General features: G+C 36.3%; 1 protein-coding gene across 1 annotated transcript in view; it reads left to right on the top strand.

Annotated features, from left to right (window-relative positions):
- The window catches only part of LOC150086882 (haloacid dehalogenase-like hydrolase domain-containing 5), a 387,404-nt gene that overhangs the window by 37,734 nt on the left and 333,158 nt on the right, over nucleotides 1-16,512 (top strand). The gene's annotated exons all lie outside the window — the stretch shown is intronic.

The raw sequence follows: 16,512 nt of genomic DNA, 5'->3' as shown, positions 1-16,512 counted from the left end.
TATTCAGTTTTTCAAATCTAGTGCTTAAGTCATTCATAAGAATGTCCAAAATGCATTTAATTTCAATACAGAATTGTTGTTCTGCAGATAAATTGAAATTTTCAGAAGATTCATAGTCTTTTTTTTTTTTTTTTTTTTCTTCTCTTTCTTTCATCTGGAAATGTACCTGGTATATCCATTTTTTTCTGCTGTGGCAGCATATCTGGGGGAAAAAAAAAAAAAAAATTCAGTATAGCCAATTCCCATAAAAATGGATAGTCTATTTGTAAAAGCAGACTTAGTATTAGTAAAGGCCACATGGTGCAAGAAAGCCTATGGCTTATGCTGCACCAGCCAAAAAAAAAAAAAAAAATCCAACCAAAACAATGATAAAAATAAATAAATAAATAAATAAAATAACTAAATAATAATAATTAATAAATAAAAAATATATATATAAATAAAATAAAATATAAATAAAAAGGAAATTAAACCTATTATCCTATGCGCTTCCCTTACCCGAAAGTACTATCCAGATGACCTTTGAATTTCCCCAAACTGTCGGCCTCTACCACCCATGAAGGCAACTTATTCCAGTAATTTATAACTCGCTGGCTAAAATAAAACTTCCTGCAGTCCAATCTAAACATTTCCCCCCGTAACTTGAATTTATGTCCCCTAGTTCTAGCATCATTTATAATCTTGAAAATTTTGTCCTCATTCATTTTACTGATGCCTCTCAGAGCCTTAAACACCTCAATCAAATCTCCTCTAAGGTGTCTAGTTTCCAAACTCTGCAACCCACATATTCGAAGTATTTCTTCATAAGGACGCCCTTTAGCCAATCTCACCAGGCGAGTTACCCTTCTTTGCCCCCTTTCAAGAAGCTCGATGTCTTTCTTTAGGTGCGGTCTCCATACTTGAACACAGTATTCCAAGTGTGGTCTAACATAAGCCTTATATAATGGGATTATCACGTCCCTATCTCTACTTGCAAAAGTTCGATAGATCATCGATAGGACACCATGGGCCTTCCTTGCAACCTGTTTACAATGCTCAGAGAATTTCATGTCTGACCGTATCGTAACACCCAAGTCCCTTTCCTCCAGTACTGGGTTTAGTTGAACTCCACCAAGTGAATAAGTTATTTTGAGATTACTGTTTCCCAGGTGTAATACCTTACACTTTGTTGGATTAAAGCACAGCTGCCATTTTTCTGACCATTCTTGAAGTCTATCTAGGTCTCTCTGAAGAAGCTCAGCTTGACAGTGATCATTAACTACTCTACCAATTTTAACGTCATCTGCAAATTGAGACATCACGCCCTCTATCCCTTCATCAATGTCGTTTTATGAAAATTAAAAACAACAGTGGTCCTAATACTGATCCTTGGGGAACCCCACTTCTTACATCAACCCAATCTGAGGAATAGCCATTTATCACAACCCTCTGCCTCCTGCCCTGAAGCCATCCTTCTATCCATCTAAGGATTTTCCCAGTGATTCCAACCTGTTCCAGCTTATAAAGCAACCGCTCATGTGGGACTGAGTTAAAAGCTTTGCCGAAATCTAAATAAACAATGTCGAAATTATTCCCTAAATCCAGCTCGTGAGTGACCCTTTCGAAATAGCGAACCAGATTTGTTAAACATGATTTTCCCTTTACAAAACCATGCTGAGTATCCTTGAGAATTTCAATTCGATCCAAATGATCCTGAATTCCACCCTTGATCATTGCCTCCATGATTTTCCCTACTACTGAAGTCAGACTGACAGGTCGATAATTTCCAACTTTACTTTTAGAGTCACCCTTATGTATGGGAGATACATTTGCACTTTTCCAATCCAAGGGAATCTCCCCAGAGTCTAGTGATGCTCGCATAATTAGCCTCAATGGTTCAATGATGAGCAATGACTTTGAGCAATACTGATAGTTTCTGCATTTGCAGATGTATCTTCAGTATTAATTAAGAGTTCATGAACTTTAGAAATTTGTAAGAACAAAGATTTTATAGCTTATTCTTTGGACAACCATCTTGTGTCTGTATGTCCTTTAAGTGAAATCTTTTAAAGTATTCATTAAAATTTCCCAGCGACTAGTGGAACCAGAAAAAAAAGTATTCTTTGAATAACGCCAAAAAACTTATCTCAGATGTTATTGACACTGCATGTACACCATGTGTTTGTGCCACACATGGTACAAACATTGCAAATTCATTTTTTAATAAATTATTGCCCATACGCATATTTCCCCTCCATATTGGTGCCGTTATCTTATCCCTGTTCCCTTACATTTTTAATATCTAGTCCATCCTTTTCTAAGTTGGTAAGAATTTCTTTCGCCAATCCAATGGCAGTCTTTTCTTTACTTTATATAAAATCTATGAAAATCTGTCTATTTTTCTGTCAATAATTTTCACATATGTGTTTGGGTGTACAATCAATTAACAAGGATTCATTTTTAAAGTCCCAAATTTCATTTCCAATTAAACATATAAATTCATCTTGAATTTTATGCAATAAATAATTTGCAGTTCCTTTTTGATGATTTGAAATTTGTTCTCCTTGTTCTTTATTATAGTGATTATATAAGTTCAATAATATTGAGGAATATTTCATTTTTCTGATTCCCAATTATCTCATTCAAACCTTAATGCAAGATTATTTTTTGCACAAAATAATATTTAAAATTCTTCTCTATCTGTTAAAATTGCTTTTTGTAGAGCATCATCAATAAGTCCAAAATTTTTTAGACTCTTTTCCATTGGTTTCCATTTTAGAAAGTGTTCAGTGTTCTAATGAATTTTCGTGATTTGGAATACATCGATATAAGTGTTTCCAAGAGGAAAAGCCTTTCTTTGAATTGACTAGTGAAGAAGGCACATTGCTAATATTCTCGTTAGTTCCAAATAAAATGCATGGAAAACAATACAAAGATTAAGTTTCTTTGGAGTAAATCAGCCAATTTCTCTCTATAAATTCACCATCAGCAAGGTTTTTTTTCAAACCACTATAGAAAATCCAATGTCTGTCTTCAGATAAAGAATAGCAAAAACCCACATCTTTGTTTTGTTTTGATGCAGTCCATTTTCTATTAAAAGGCACCTTTTTTTTTTTTTTTTTTTTTTTTTTTAATCAGAAATATTCGATGGCCAAGATATGTAATCATGTAATGCGTAATCACGATGGGTAATTTAAGTTCAGCATAATGATGATTATTATTTTTCTTTTTTCTTTCTGAAAATGACAAGAAAACTGAGTCTGAGATGACTCAGACTCAGTTTTCTTGTCATTTTCAGAATTATGTGCCTCTGTTTTGCTACAGTTTTCTTCAGCTTCCGGAATGACTACTACAACTAACAGGGTTTCGTTTATTGTGGTCAGCGATGGCCACTGGTGAAAATTATTTGATAATTTCTTTCTTCTTCCTCCCTGAACTTCTTCTTTCAAAATTCTGCTCCACTTGGTCGTTTGGACATCTTATTCTTACCTATAATTTTTAAATTTTTAAATTTAAAAGATTTTTTTATTTTAATTAAATTTGGAGCCTAACTAAATAAATAACATTGTTTGTTGTAGACATGTTGACTACAATTCTAGAACAGCAATTTTTAAATATTGTTTCATTCAGGCATATGCACAAATTGAAATAAATTTTAGTTTAATAAACACAGTGATATTTTAGTAATTACCATTTACTGTTTTACACGATATACTTAATGCTCAAATTGGAAAAAAACTAACAAGGGAATGCTAATTTTTTTTTTTTTTTTAGTAAGTTAGTATATTATACAAGTTTTATTGCACATACAGTATTGTAATATTTTATAAAATAATTAATTTACAGGTAAAAAATAAAAAAAAATGAGATAATGGTAACTTTTCTTTTGTCTGTGAAAAAACCCCCTTCATTGTAGTTGATTGTTCATTGTCAAGCTATGTGACTGCCATGTATGATTAGAAAACAACAAACTCTATAATACATTTTTAAATAGGAGTTTGCTCACAATCTGTATTTTTGTAGTATAAAAAAGTATTTTAATAAGGAAAATGTTCTGCTCAAAAAAAATTAACAAGGGCTTTACTCAAAAAATTTAACAAAGAGAACTGTGCCCTACCAATTCGATTACTGTCTCTAAAACTCATTTTGAAAATGAGACAAAAATCGAATTCTAAAATATATATTTAAATAAATAATTACATATAATTTTATAACCTATAAAAATAAAATATACAGTTACCATTCAACTAAAGAAAATTAAGTACATAAAAGAAAGGTTTGTTTATAACAATTTATTAAAACTTACTTTTTTAATGTGGAGACGAAACAACTGAATAACAAAATTTGAATTAACACTTTTGTTTCTTTTAACCGACGACTACACTTGCGCACTTTTGCAATTCAAGCAAAATACACGCCAACTGGCTAGCACTGTAGGATAAGCCAATTGGTTAACACTGGAGGACAAAGCAAAAAGCTCAGAAGTGTGATGTCACAAAACGGCCATACTTTATAGAAATTTGTAATTAGTTTCTCTATTATTTTCGAAATTTGTGAAACACTGTTCCTCCCTGATATTTTTTCTGTAAGTGATTATAAATCCTGAATTTATAATTTTTTTCACTCTCACAAAAAATTCTGGGATCAGATGTGGCACATACAAAGATAATGCAGCATTTCCTTCAATAAAAATTTTATTATAATCAAAGAAAAAACAGGTTGACCACTCTGGCATGTGGGGAATACGCCTTAATCTTCTCACTGGCTATAGAAACCAGTTAACTAGCAAGACTTCTCAGTATGTGAGATAGGTGGCCACAAAGATTTTATGGACACCATTTACATTGCTGAACAGTAATCCCTTTAACCCTTAATTCCTGCTTTCTAATTTCCTAAATTGTTTAAAGGCCAGAGGTGGGAACAATGCTTTCCAAGTTAGATCTCTCATAATCCGTTCGTTATAGGGAAAGTTTCTTCATTTTACAGAAACTATTCTAAATGGAATTACCAGGAGGAATTAAAAAAAAAAAAAAAAAAAAAAAAAATGCTGCCCTGATCACACCGCCATAGTTCCAGCTCTGACTTAGTCAATCAGTTTAATTACAACTGTATACTATTTAATACACCCCTCTTTTAAGATGTCTTTTCTCTCTATATCTATGTGTCTCTTTACAGGTGATATCATACAGTTCTTATATAAAAATACACACGAAGCACATGGACTGTCTAACACTAACATTATTGCATTAAAATTATGTTTAATCTGTGAAGTTCTCTTTTCTGTATGAATTGTATGGAGAAAAGAAATAATTGCCGAATTTCTATTTCTCCAATTTTAATGAAATTTGGGATGGTTCAAGAAATCTTTCTGTATAAAGCAAATATAAAATTTAATGAAAATCTGCCCACTGGGAGTCAGTTGTTACATGCCGTTGGATGGATGGACTGACTGACAGACAGATGGATGGATATAGTGAAGACAATAGGCACTTAGGCATATATGCTAATGCACCTAAAAAAAAATTAAAAAATCAGAAAAGGTATGCACAAACCAAGAACATTTTGTTTCTGTGCATCCAACACTTTGTTCATTCCTCCAGCCACTTATGACAAAAAACATCTTCAGTTACAATATATGGTGTATCGGTAGCCTATGTGACATGCATCAAAAAAAAAATAATTACTGTATTTCTATTAGTCCAATTTTAATAAATTTGGAAAGACTTGGAAAATCTTTCTGAAAGCTCTAAATATAAAATTTTATGGAAATCCACCTACTTGAGTGGTGTGAGTATTACATACAGTCAGGGGGAAAAAATAATAGTTGGATTTATCTTGGTCCAGTTTTAATGAAATTTGTAATGGCTTGAGAAATCTTTTTAAAAGGCCCATTTTATACAGTTTAATGAAAATCTGTCCACTGGGAGTTGTTGTTACATGTAGATGGATGGACAGACAAATCAGAGGACATAGCGAAGACAATAGGCACATTATGCTAACATGCCTAAAAATGATAAAAAGCCAATAGACGTTTTTGATATTTTGCATGACTACAAAAATCTTGCTTTTACTGATATTATTATTTCCTGCAAAAGGTGGATTTAATTTTTTTAATTTATTTATGAAATATATTTTTAAATGCTCAATGTCCATAGACAGACCCAGCAAATATACTACATTCAAATTCTCACAGTGGATTCCATCTATATAGGGTGTCTCAAAAATATTGGTACAAACATTTAGGGAAGGTAGGTAACATCTAAAGGAATGTGAATCGCATAGGAACCCATAACCGGAAATGTCACCGTAAGTCGGTACACGGCGCTGTTCATCAGTTTGCGAGAGGGAAAATTTCTGGTTTACTCATTCAAGCAGTAGTCACCGCATGAAGAGCATGCATTGATATACGAACTGTGAGCTGGCATACATGCACCTAGTGTATGGATTAGCAGAGGGGCCCACACGGTGTGTGCCCCCATTCGGCACAACATTGATTTGCAACGTGTGGGCAAGTATGGTTGGTGACTGCTTAGTCAGCCCATACCTGTTACCATCCCATATGAACTCTGCTAAATATTGGATCTTTCTGGAACAAGTTCTACCAGGATTACTTGATGATGTTCCAGCAAATGTGAGATGCAACATTTGGTTTCAACATGACGGGGTGCCTGCCCATTATGGAAGGTGTGTTCGTGACCATTTGAACAGGCGTTTTGGGCATCGATGGATTGGTCGTGGTGGACCTGTTGCCTGGCCCCCACGCTCACCTGATTTATCGAGCCTTGATTTTTTCTGTGGGGGTCCTCAAATCTATCGTGTATGAATCGCCTGTGGAGACGGAAATGGATCTCGTGGCGAGACTCGTCTGCACTGCTGCTACTGTCAAAGAAACTCCAGGTGTGTTCGACCGTGTCTGCCAATCCATGCCGCGTCAGTGTCATGCATGCATCGCGTCTCATGGTGGAACCTTTGAGCATCTGTTGTAACATCATGAAATGCATCCATCTTGTACTCCATTGTTAATATTATGTCAAATAAATGTTTGCCACTAATTACTGTCTTGTGTCATTTCTGCTTCTTGTGCCTCTGCTACTACTTTCCCGTGATATTTCCGGTTATGAGTTCCTATGCAATTCACATTCCTTTAGATGTTACCTACCTCCTCTAAATGTTTGTACCAATATTTTTGAGACACCCTGTAGTGATGACATCAAGGATCTGATATGTAAGCAAGAGCCAACTTGCTTTTGCTTATGGATGTATTTAAAAATAAATGATATTTTCTTGCATAATTGTACAGTTATCATGAAGGACAGAACCAAGCACCCCCCCTCCTTCCAACTTGTACCACCTATTATATTATGTGAATGCTATGGCATTGGCCTTGGACTGCGTTAAAACTAACAGTTATCAAAATTGTATGGTGTAGTGTATATCACTGGCTTTATCGGGGATGAGATATAATTTTCAGTGCTGTTCCAGGTACTGCACATACTACATTCTCTTTCTGAATGTTTATTTGATATCCACTTCTGTCAGATCCCAAGCCACATTGCGATAAGGGGCAATGATCTGGCTGATTCTGCAACTCAATCAGCACAACACCAGAACAATTATAGCCTGTTCCCTCAGACTACACGCAGATAATCTGTAATAGAATTCATTCTCATTGGCAACAATTGTGGTGCAGACATGTCACAAACAGATTGCATGAAGTCAAACCTGTAATTTAACTGTGTCAGTCTAGTCTGTGCTGTAATCATAGATAGGAAGTTGTTCTTGCTTACCTCCCCATAGGACATGGTTATCTTTTGCATTCCTTTTTTTCTGGGGGCTAACGACTTCCCTATGTGCAAGAGCTGCAACACCATTTTAACAATCCATTATATTTTAGTCGAATGTCCTGATTTTATAAATCAATGTTCATTTTTTACCACTTTTAGCCGTCTGACTGAGCATTATATACTAGGTCAGATTTGATCTGACAATTACAATGTGTCTGAAGTTTTTGTCTTTTTAAAATCGTTGTACATGTCCAGCATTTTTAATAATATACTTTTTAACTTTTATTTGTTTTTTATCTTTTTATCAGATTTATGTTTTTGTATATTTTTTTTTTTGATGAGGTGACCAATTCTCATAGGTCACTGAACACCTTATTTTTGTTGCTTTTACCTTGTCTGGCATATTGTAGCCTTTGTTTTTGGTGATGTACCAGAAAAACCCAGACTGAAGCAAAATTAAACCACCTGGTGTTGTAGAAGTGGGATAGTTTGAATAAATTTATGGGCGAATTTGATAAATTATTAGAGGTGGTGTATGCGTGTATAAGATTGCTTCCTTGCATGCTATGGAGAATATAGTATTAGTATTATTCATATGGTGCAAGGAAGCCCTGGGCTTTTACTGCATCATAAAAAAAAATAAATAAATAATAATAATAAACCACTTATTTGACTCTCCCCTCACATAGGTATCTATTCAGTTGAGCCTTGAACTTCCTCAACAACCAATGCCTGCAATTTATTCCAATAATTAACAACTCACTGGCTAAAAGAAAACTTCCTGCAATCCAGACAAAACCTTTCCCCACTTAATTTGAAATTATGGCTAGTTCCAGAATCATAACGGTGAAAATTTCACCCTATTTCATTTTACTTTCACCTCTCAACCTTTATACCTCAATCACTCCTCTAAGGTGCTTAATTTCCAAGCTCTGTAGCCCACATATTCAAAGTCTTTCCTCATATGGGTGCCCTTCTGATGATCTCACTAGGCATGTTGCTCATCTTTGGACCTTTTCAAGAAGCTTGTCTTGTTTTTAGGTACAGTCTTCATACCTAGACAGTATTTCAAGTGTGGTCTTATACAGACATTATGACCTCCCTATCTTTACAAGCAAATGTGTGATAAATCATTGATAGAACACAATAGATCCTCCTTGCTTCCTGTCAAAAAAAAAAAAGACCCCTTCCCATTTCACTGATCCATTAGTTTCAAATGTTTGTCTAGTTCTGCGTTGAATTTATTTAAGCTATCAACTTGCACAATAACAGATGGAAGTTTGTTCCAGCAATCAACTACCTGCTGGCTAAAAGCAAACTTATGCACATATATATTTGAATCTATGACCCCTCAGGTTTGTAATCTGAGCAAGAGGAAGAATCCCCTCAGCATTAAGCTTGCTCAATCCATTCAAGGCCTTATACACCTCAGTCAGATTGTCTCGCAGGTGCCTAGTCTCCAGAAGTTGCAATTTGCAGAACTTAAGCCTTTCTTCATAAGAGCACCCCTTTGTTCTCTTCACCAGTCTTGTTGCCCTCCTCTGTACATAATCTAGCAACTCTACATCCTTCCTAAAATGAGGCCTATAGACCTGTATGCAGTACTCAAGGCATGGCCTGACCATTGCCTTATACAAGGAGATAATAACCTCCTTATCCCTGCTCACAAAATTCCTCTATATCATTGACAAGACCCCATGACCTACTCTAGCAGCCTGTCTGCACTGCTCAGAAAACTTCATATCTGACTGCACAATTGTCCTAAGGTGTTCTCTACTACCCTGAGTGTAACACCACATAGCTGGTACATTTCTCTAGGGTTACTGCTACCCATATGTAGTACTTTGCATTTGTCAATGTTAAACTTCAGTTGCCACTTCTCAGCCTGTTTACCGAACTTTTTCAGATCATGTTATTAGCATTGGCATACGATGCAAGAAAGCAAGCTTATGCAGCATCAGCCAAAAAAAAAAAAAAAAAAAAAACCATTTCACCCCTCCATTCATTCCAAATGCCTGTCCATCAGAGCCTTAAATTTATTTAGCCTCCACAACAAAAGATGGAAGCCTGTTCCACCAATCAACTACCTGCTGGCTAAAGGAAAATTTCTGCATATCTATTCTATAACTATCTTTCCTCAATTTGAAACTGTATCCCCTTGGGTTCTTAGTCTGTGCAAGAGGAATAATCCCATCAGCATTCAGCTTGCTCAACACATTCAAGGCCTTATGCACCTCAATCAGGTCACCTCGCAGGTGCCTACTCTCTAGGCACTGATTTTTGTAGAACTTAGCTTTTCTTGGTAAGAATACCCCTTTGATCCCCTCACCAATCTTGTTTCTCTTCTTTGTACTCGTTCTAGAAACTCTACATCCTTCCTAAAATGAAGCCTCCAGACCCGTACACAGTACTTTAGGTATGGCCCGACCATTACCTTGTATAACGGGATAATCAGCTCCCTGTCCCTGCTAGCAGGGACAGGGAGCTTCATTGACAAGACTCCATGACCTGCCCTGGCAGCCCATCTGCACTGCTCAGCAAAATTCATATTTGGCTGCACAAATACCCCCAAGTCTTTTTCACTTCCCTGAGTGTAGTACCACATAGTTGGTATGTTTCTCTTGGGTTATTGCTACCCATATGCAGTACTTTTCATTTGTCAATATTAAAATTGCATTTGGCAAAGCTAATGCTAAACTTCAGTTGCCGCTTCTCAGCCCATTTTCCCAACTTATCTAGATCCAGTTGGAGTAGTATACTGTCTTTACTGTTGTTAACAACCCTGCCAACCTTTGTATCATCTGCAAACTTTGAAATTACGCTTGATATAACTTCATCAATATCATTGATAAATATAGAAAACAACAATGGGCCCAACACCGAACCCTGAGGGACACCACTAATAACATTAGTCCACTTAGAGCAGTACCCATTGACCACTCTCTTCTTCCACTCAACCATCCTTTTATCCATTGTATCAACTTACCCTTAATGCCATACTGCTCCAGTTTGTACAGTAGTCTTCCATTTGCAACACTATCAAAAGCTTTCCTGAAATCCAAGTATGTGATATCAAAATTATTTTTTGCATCCGGTTCCTTTTTGACCACATTGTATATAATCAAATTGGTCAGACAAGACTCTCCCTTGACAAACCCATGCTGTGTCTGAAATAATGTTGCAGTCTTGTCTAAATGATCCTGCAATGCTTCTTTAACCAGTGACTCCGTTATTTTCCCTGGAACAGGAGTCAAACTGGTCTGTAATTACTTGTGTCACCCTTTGAACCCCCTTTGTGAATTGGAGATACATTTGCACATACCAGTCTGTGGGGACTTCCCGCAAGTCCAAGGATGCTCTCATAATTATGGCTAAGGGTTTGCTTAGTTGCTTTGCTGCCTCCTTTAATATAACTGGATAAATCCCATCCACCTCAGGTGCATTTTTTATGTTTATCTTCAACAATTTCTCTTCCACTTTGCTCTCAGTTATTACAAAATCATTTAATTCCCTGCTAGAGTTTGATAAACATCTGGGCCTTCTCCTCCTTGAATAACTTCGCATAAACTTCTTGTCTGACTGTATCATAACTCCTGAACTTTTTTCTCTCTCTCTTGATTTTAGTTAGACTGTCTAACTTAATTTGTGGTTGCCATTTATCAAGTATATGACATTGCATTTTGCAGCATTTAAAGATAGCTGCCACTTTTCTGGTCATCTGTGATATTTTAAGTTGCCCTGAAGAAGCAGTGTTTGGTTATGATCATTAACTACTCTACCAATCTTGATATTAACCACAAATTTTGACATAATGCTCTGTCTCTCTTCATCAATGTAATTTAAGAAAATCAGAAATAAGATTGTTTCCAATACTGATCCTTGCAGAACCCCCCCCCCCACTTTTTACATTACACCAATATGAAGAATAGCAGTTAACATAACCCTCTACTGCCTGCCTTGCTGCAATCCTACAATCTATCTAAGCATATTTTCCCAGTGATTCCAACATGTTCCAGCTTATACAGTAACCTCTCATGTGGGACTGAATCAGATTCTTGCTGAAATCTAAGTAAATGTTTAGATTATTTCCTTCATACAGCTCCTGACTGAATTGTCAAAATAGCTAACCAGGTTGGTTAAACATGATTTGCCCTTTTCAAAACCATACTGTTTTTCCTTTAGAATCTCATTTCTATCTAAATAGTAGCAGTAGTAGTAGTGGCATGTGATGCAAGAAAGCATGTGTATGATCTTATGCAGCATCAGCCAAAAAAAAAAAAAATCACACCATTCCCTCCAAAATGCCTGTCCAGTTCCTCCTTAAATTTATTTAACCTATCAACTTCCACAGCGACAGATGGGAGTTTGTTCCAGTAATTAACCACCCGCTGGCTAAAGGCAAATTTCCGCACATCTATTCTACATCTATCTTTTCTTAATTTGAATTTATGCCCCCTTAGGTTCGTAATCTGAACAAGTGGAAGGATTCCATCAGAATTCAGCGTGCTCAACCCATTCAAGGCCTTATACACCTCAATCAGATCGCCGCGCAGGTGCCTAGTCTCCAGCCACTGCAATTTGCAGAACTTAAGCCTCTCTTGGTAAGAGGATCCCTTCATTCCCCTCACCAATCTTGTTGCCCTTCTCTGTGCATTAGCAGAGGCATTTGAAGCAAGAAAGCAAGCTTATGCAGCATCAGCCAAAAAAAAAAAAATTAAATTAAAAAAAAATAAATAAAATAAATAAATAAAAAATAACCACTTCCACTTCACCCCTCTCTTCATTCGAAATACCTGTCCAGCTGAGCCTTAAACTTATTTAGGCTATCAACTTCCACGACAAGGGATGGAAGTCTGTTCCACTAACCAACCACCCGCTGGCTAAAGGCAAATTTCCTCATGTCTATCCTACATCTGTCTTTCCTCAATTTGAATTTATGCCCTCTCAGGTGATTATTCTGAGCAAGAGGAAGAATCCCATCAGCACTGAGCATGCTCAAACCATTCAAGGCTTTATACACCTCTATCAGATCACCTCGCCGGTGCCTAGTCTCCAGACACTGTAATTTGCAAAACTTAAGCCTTTCTTTGTAACAGCACCCTTTGTTCCATTCACTAATCTTGTTGCCCTTCTCTGTACTCGTTCCAGCATCTCTACATCCTTCTTGAAATGAGGCCTCCAGACCTGTATACAGTACTCTAGGTGTGGTCTGACCATTGCCTTATACAAGGGAATAATCACCTCCCTGCTAGAAAAATTCCTATATATCATCGACAATACACCAGGAGCTACTTTTGCAGCCCATCTGCACTGCACAGAAAACTTCATATCTGCCTGTACAACTACCCCCCCCATCCCCCCAGGTCCCTTTCATTCTCTACCACTGTCAGTGTAGTACCACACAGTTGATACGTTGCTCTAGGGTTGTTGTTTCCCATAGGTAGTACTTTACATTTGTCAATGTTAAACTTCATTTGCCACCTTTCAGCCCATCTGCTCAACCTTTCCAGATCCTATTAACCTTTAACAACCCTGCTAACCTTTGTATTGTCTGCAAACTTGGACATTAAGCTTGATATACCATCATCAATATCATTTATAAATACAGAAAACAATAATGGACCCAATACTGAACCCTGAGGGACTCCACTAATAACATTAGTCCGTGATGAGCAGTGTCCATTGATTACCACTCTCTGTCTTCTCCCCCTGAACCACCCCTTTATCCATAGCAGCAATTTGCCTCCAATGTCACACTGCTCCAATTTGTGCAGCAGTCTTCCATGTGCAACAGTATCAAAAGTCTTTCTAAGATCCAAGTATATAATATCAAAGTTATTTCCTGCATCCAGTTCTTTTGTGACTGCATCATAGTATCCAATCAAATTGGTCAGGCAAGACTTCCCCTTAACAAAACCATGCTGTGTCTGAGCTATAACTGAAGTCTTGTCTAAATGATCCTGCAGTGCTTCTTTAACCAGTGCCTCCATTAATTTTCCTGGAACAGAAGTTAAACTCACAGGTCTATAATTATTTGTGTCAGCCTTTGATCCTCCCTTGTGAATTGGGGTCACATTTGCACATCTCCAGTCCATGGGTACTTCCCCTGAGTCCAAGGAAGCTCTCATAATTATGGCTAAGGGTTTGCTTACTTCATTTGCTGCCTCCTTTAATATAACTGGATAGCTCCCATCCACCCCAGGTGCCTTTCTTGTGTTTATCTTCAACAATTTCTCCTCCACTTTACTCTCAATTATTACAAGATTCTCTAGCTTACTGCCAGAGTTGAATACACCTCTGGCATTCCCCTCGCTGAATAACTCCTCATGTGTGAATGTTGATGCAAAATATTCATTTAGTTTGTTAGCAACCTGAGCAGGTTCATTAACAGTTGACCTGTACGCAGTACTCAAGGCGTGGCCTGACTGTTGCCTTATACAGAGGGACAATCACCTCCTTTTCCCTGTTCGTAAAATTCCTATATATCATTGACAAAACCCCATGACCTGCCCTGGCAGCCTGTCTGCATTGCTCAGAAAACTTCATATCTGCCTGCACAATTATTGCCAGGTCGTTTTCATTTTCTAACACCTTAAGTGTAGTACCACACAGTTGGTACGTTTCTCTGGGGTTACTTCTACCCATATGCAGTACTTTGCATTTGTCAAGGTTAAACTTCAGTTGGCACTTATCCCATCTGCCCAAATTATCTAGATCCTGTTGCAGTAGCACACTGCCATTACTGTCATTAACAACCCTGCCAACCTTTGTATCATCTGCAAACTTCGCCATTAAGCCTGATATACCTTCATCAATATCATTGATAAATATACAAAACAACAGTGGACCCAACACCAAACCCTGTGGGTCTCCACTAATATCATTAGTCCACGAAGAGCAGTACCCATTGATTACCACTCTCTGTCTTCTCCCACTTAACCATTCTTTTATCCATTGTAGCAACTTACCCTTAATACCGTTCTGCTCCAATTGTTGAAGCATTCTTTATCATTGCCTCCATGATTTACCCTACCACTTAATGTCAGACTGACTGTTTGGTAGTTACCTGACGTAGCCGAGTAAGTTTCTTGTAAGTTTACTACCTGACACACCCCCTTGAAGTTATTTAAGCACTTTTCTCCTAGCTTCCCCCCCCAATGAAATAGGCATAATTGAAAGTATGTACCCGAGGGGCTCACATTTGGTGGGTATGGGCTTGGCACACCCAGGGTCCTGAGCTGGATATCATCATTCTTCTCTTTCTTGGTGATTCTCTTCTCTCTCTCTCTCTCAGGGTAACTTGGAAATTTTTTTGTCTGGTGCTGCATAAGTCTCAGGCTTCCTTGCACCATATGGCTAATAATAATAATTTCTCAATACAATAATATAAAATAATATAAATTACACTTTTAGAGCATAAACAATTTTTAATTAATAAATGACTTTTGGTGTTAATTAAAAATTAAAGAAATAGTATGTAATGGTATAAGACTAAATTTATGTTATTATTATGTAATGATATAAGGTTAAATGAATTTCAACTAATAGCACAGAAACATAAAATAGAAAGAATTTATAAATAAAGATAGAAAGAAATAATATATAAATAAATGATCATAAATCAAGGTACACATCTTATCAAGAAGCCACAACGTGACCATATATATATTTTACAAATTCATTTTATTTTGAAATAATCTGAAAATTATATATGTAAAAGTATCAATGATCTTGTATAGGGTGCTTATAAAATGAATAAATGTTTGGGTTTACACTCACATGTGAAGAAGTTTTGAAAGATAGGAATACAAAAAAATCAATCTAACAGTGACTGTGAATTAAACGTTTTATGATAACCGAAAAGCAGCTGAAAGAAAAACTATTGCAGGCTGAGAGATAGTCCCAGAGGCAATTCTCTTAAAGTTAAACGTTATTGCTCATAAGATGTATATGTGGCACATAAAGTTGAGTGTAACTAAGAGATAACACTGTTGGCTTTTTATTATGTCAGACTTTTGAAAATTTTTACAATTTCATATTAAAAGCTAAATCTATAAGATAGTAGGAAATAAACTACAAGTGCTAAACATGTAAAAAAATAATTTTAAAATGTTAAAATTTAATCTTTACCTGACTGCTATCTGTTAATGTTAACAAATGAGAAATGCGCAATCAAATCAACTAATCTATGAAAATCATATCATCAGAGTCTACCAGTTCTGCTGTCTTTAAAGTCACTGAAGAAGTAGTACAGGAAGTAGCATCAAATACCAGAATAATTATAATTCTTTAAAAAAAACAAATTAAAGGCTGATTATACTTGACACAGGTCAAAGTGCTCATTATTTCACCAATTTTCAACCTGTGTTCTATTGGTCCTTGAGGAAATTCAGGTTATGATTTCACAGCCCTCGTACCCCCCCCCCCACACAAAATTGGCATAAGTGAAAGTATGTTTTCTCATTAATTGACAAGAGAAATGGGGATTGCTACCAAAATTTTCAACATTTATCCTGTTGGCCCCTGGGATGGTTCTAATTCCAATTTCATAGCATTCCTTTCCAAATTTCTCTACAGAAACTTTACTACAAATTTGGAACAGAGTCTCTGATCCATTTCAGATTTTTAGTGTTGACTTGGAATATTTTAGGAATCTTTGTAACAAATTTTTATGTTGATAGTTTAACTTATTTTGTTATGAATCATGAATTATTATTATTTGCCAATGCACTTGAAATGTAATGCACTG

Source organism: Mastigoproctus giganteus, chromosome 4, assembly GCF_048544385.1.
Source record: "Mastigoproctus giganteus isolate SK-2022 chromosome 4, ASM4854438v1, whole genome shotgun sequence".
Taxonomy (NCBI): Eukaryota; Metazoa; Arthropoda; class Arachnida; order Uropygi; family Thelyphonidae; genus Mastigoproctus; species Mastigoproctus giganteus.
Note: the sequence above shows the minus strand (reverse complement) of the source record. Positions and strands in the feature narration are given on the sequence as shown.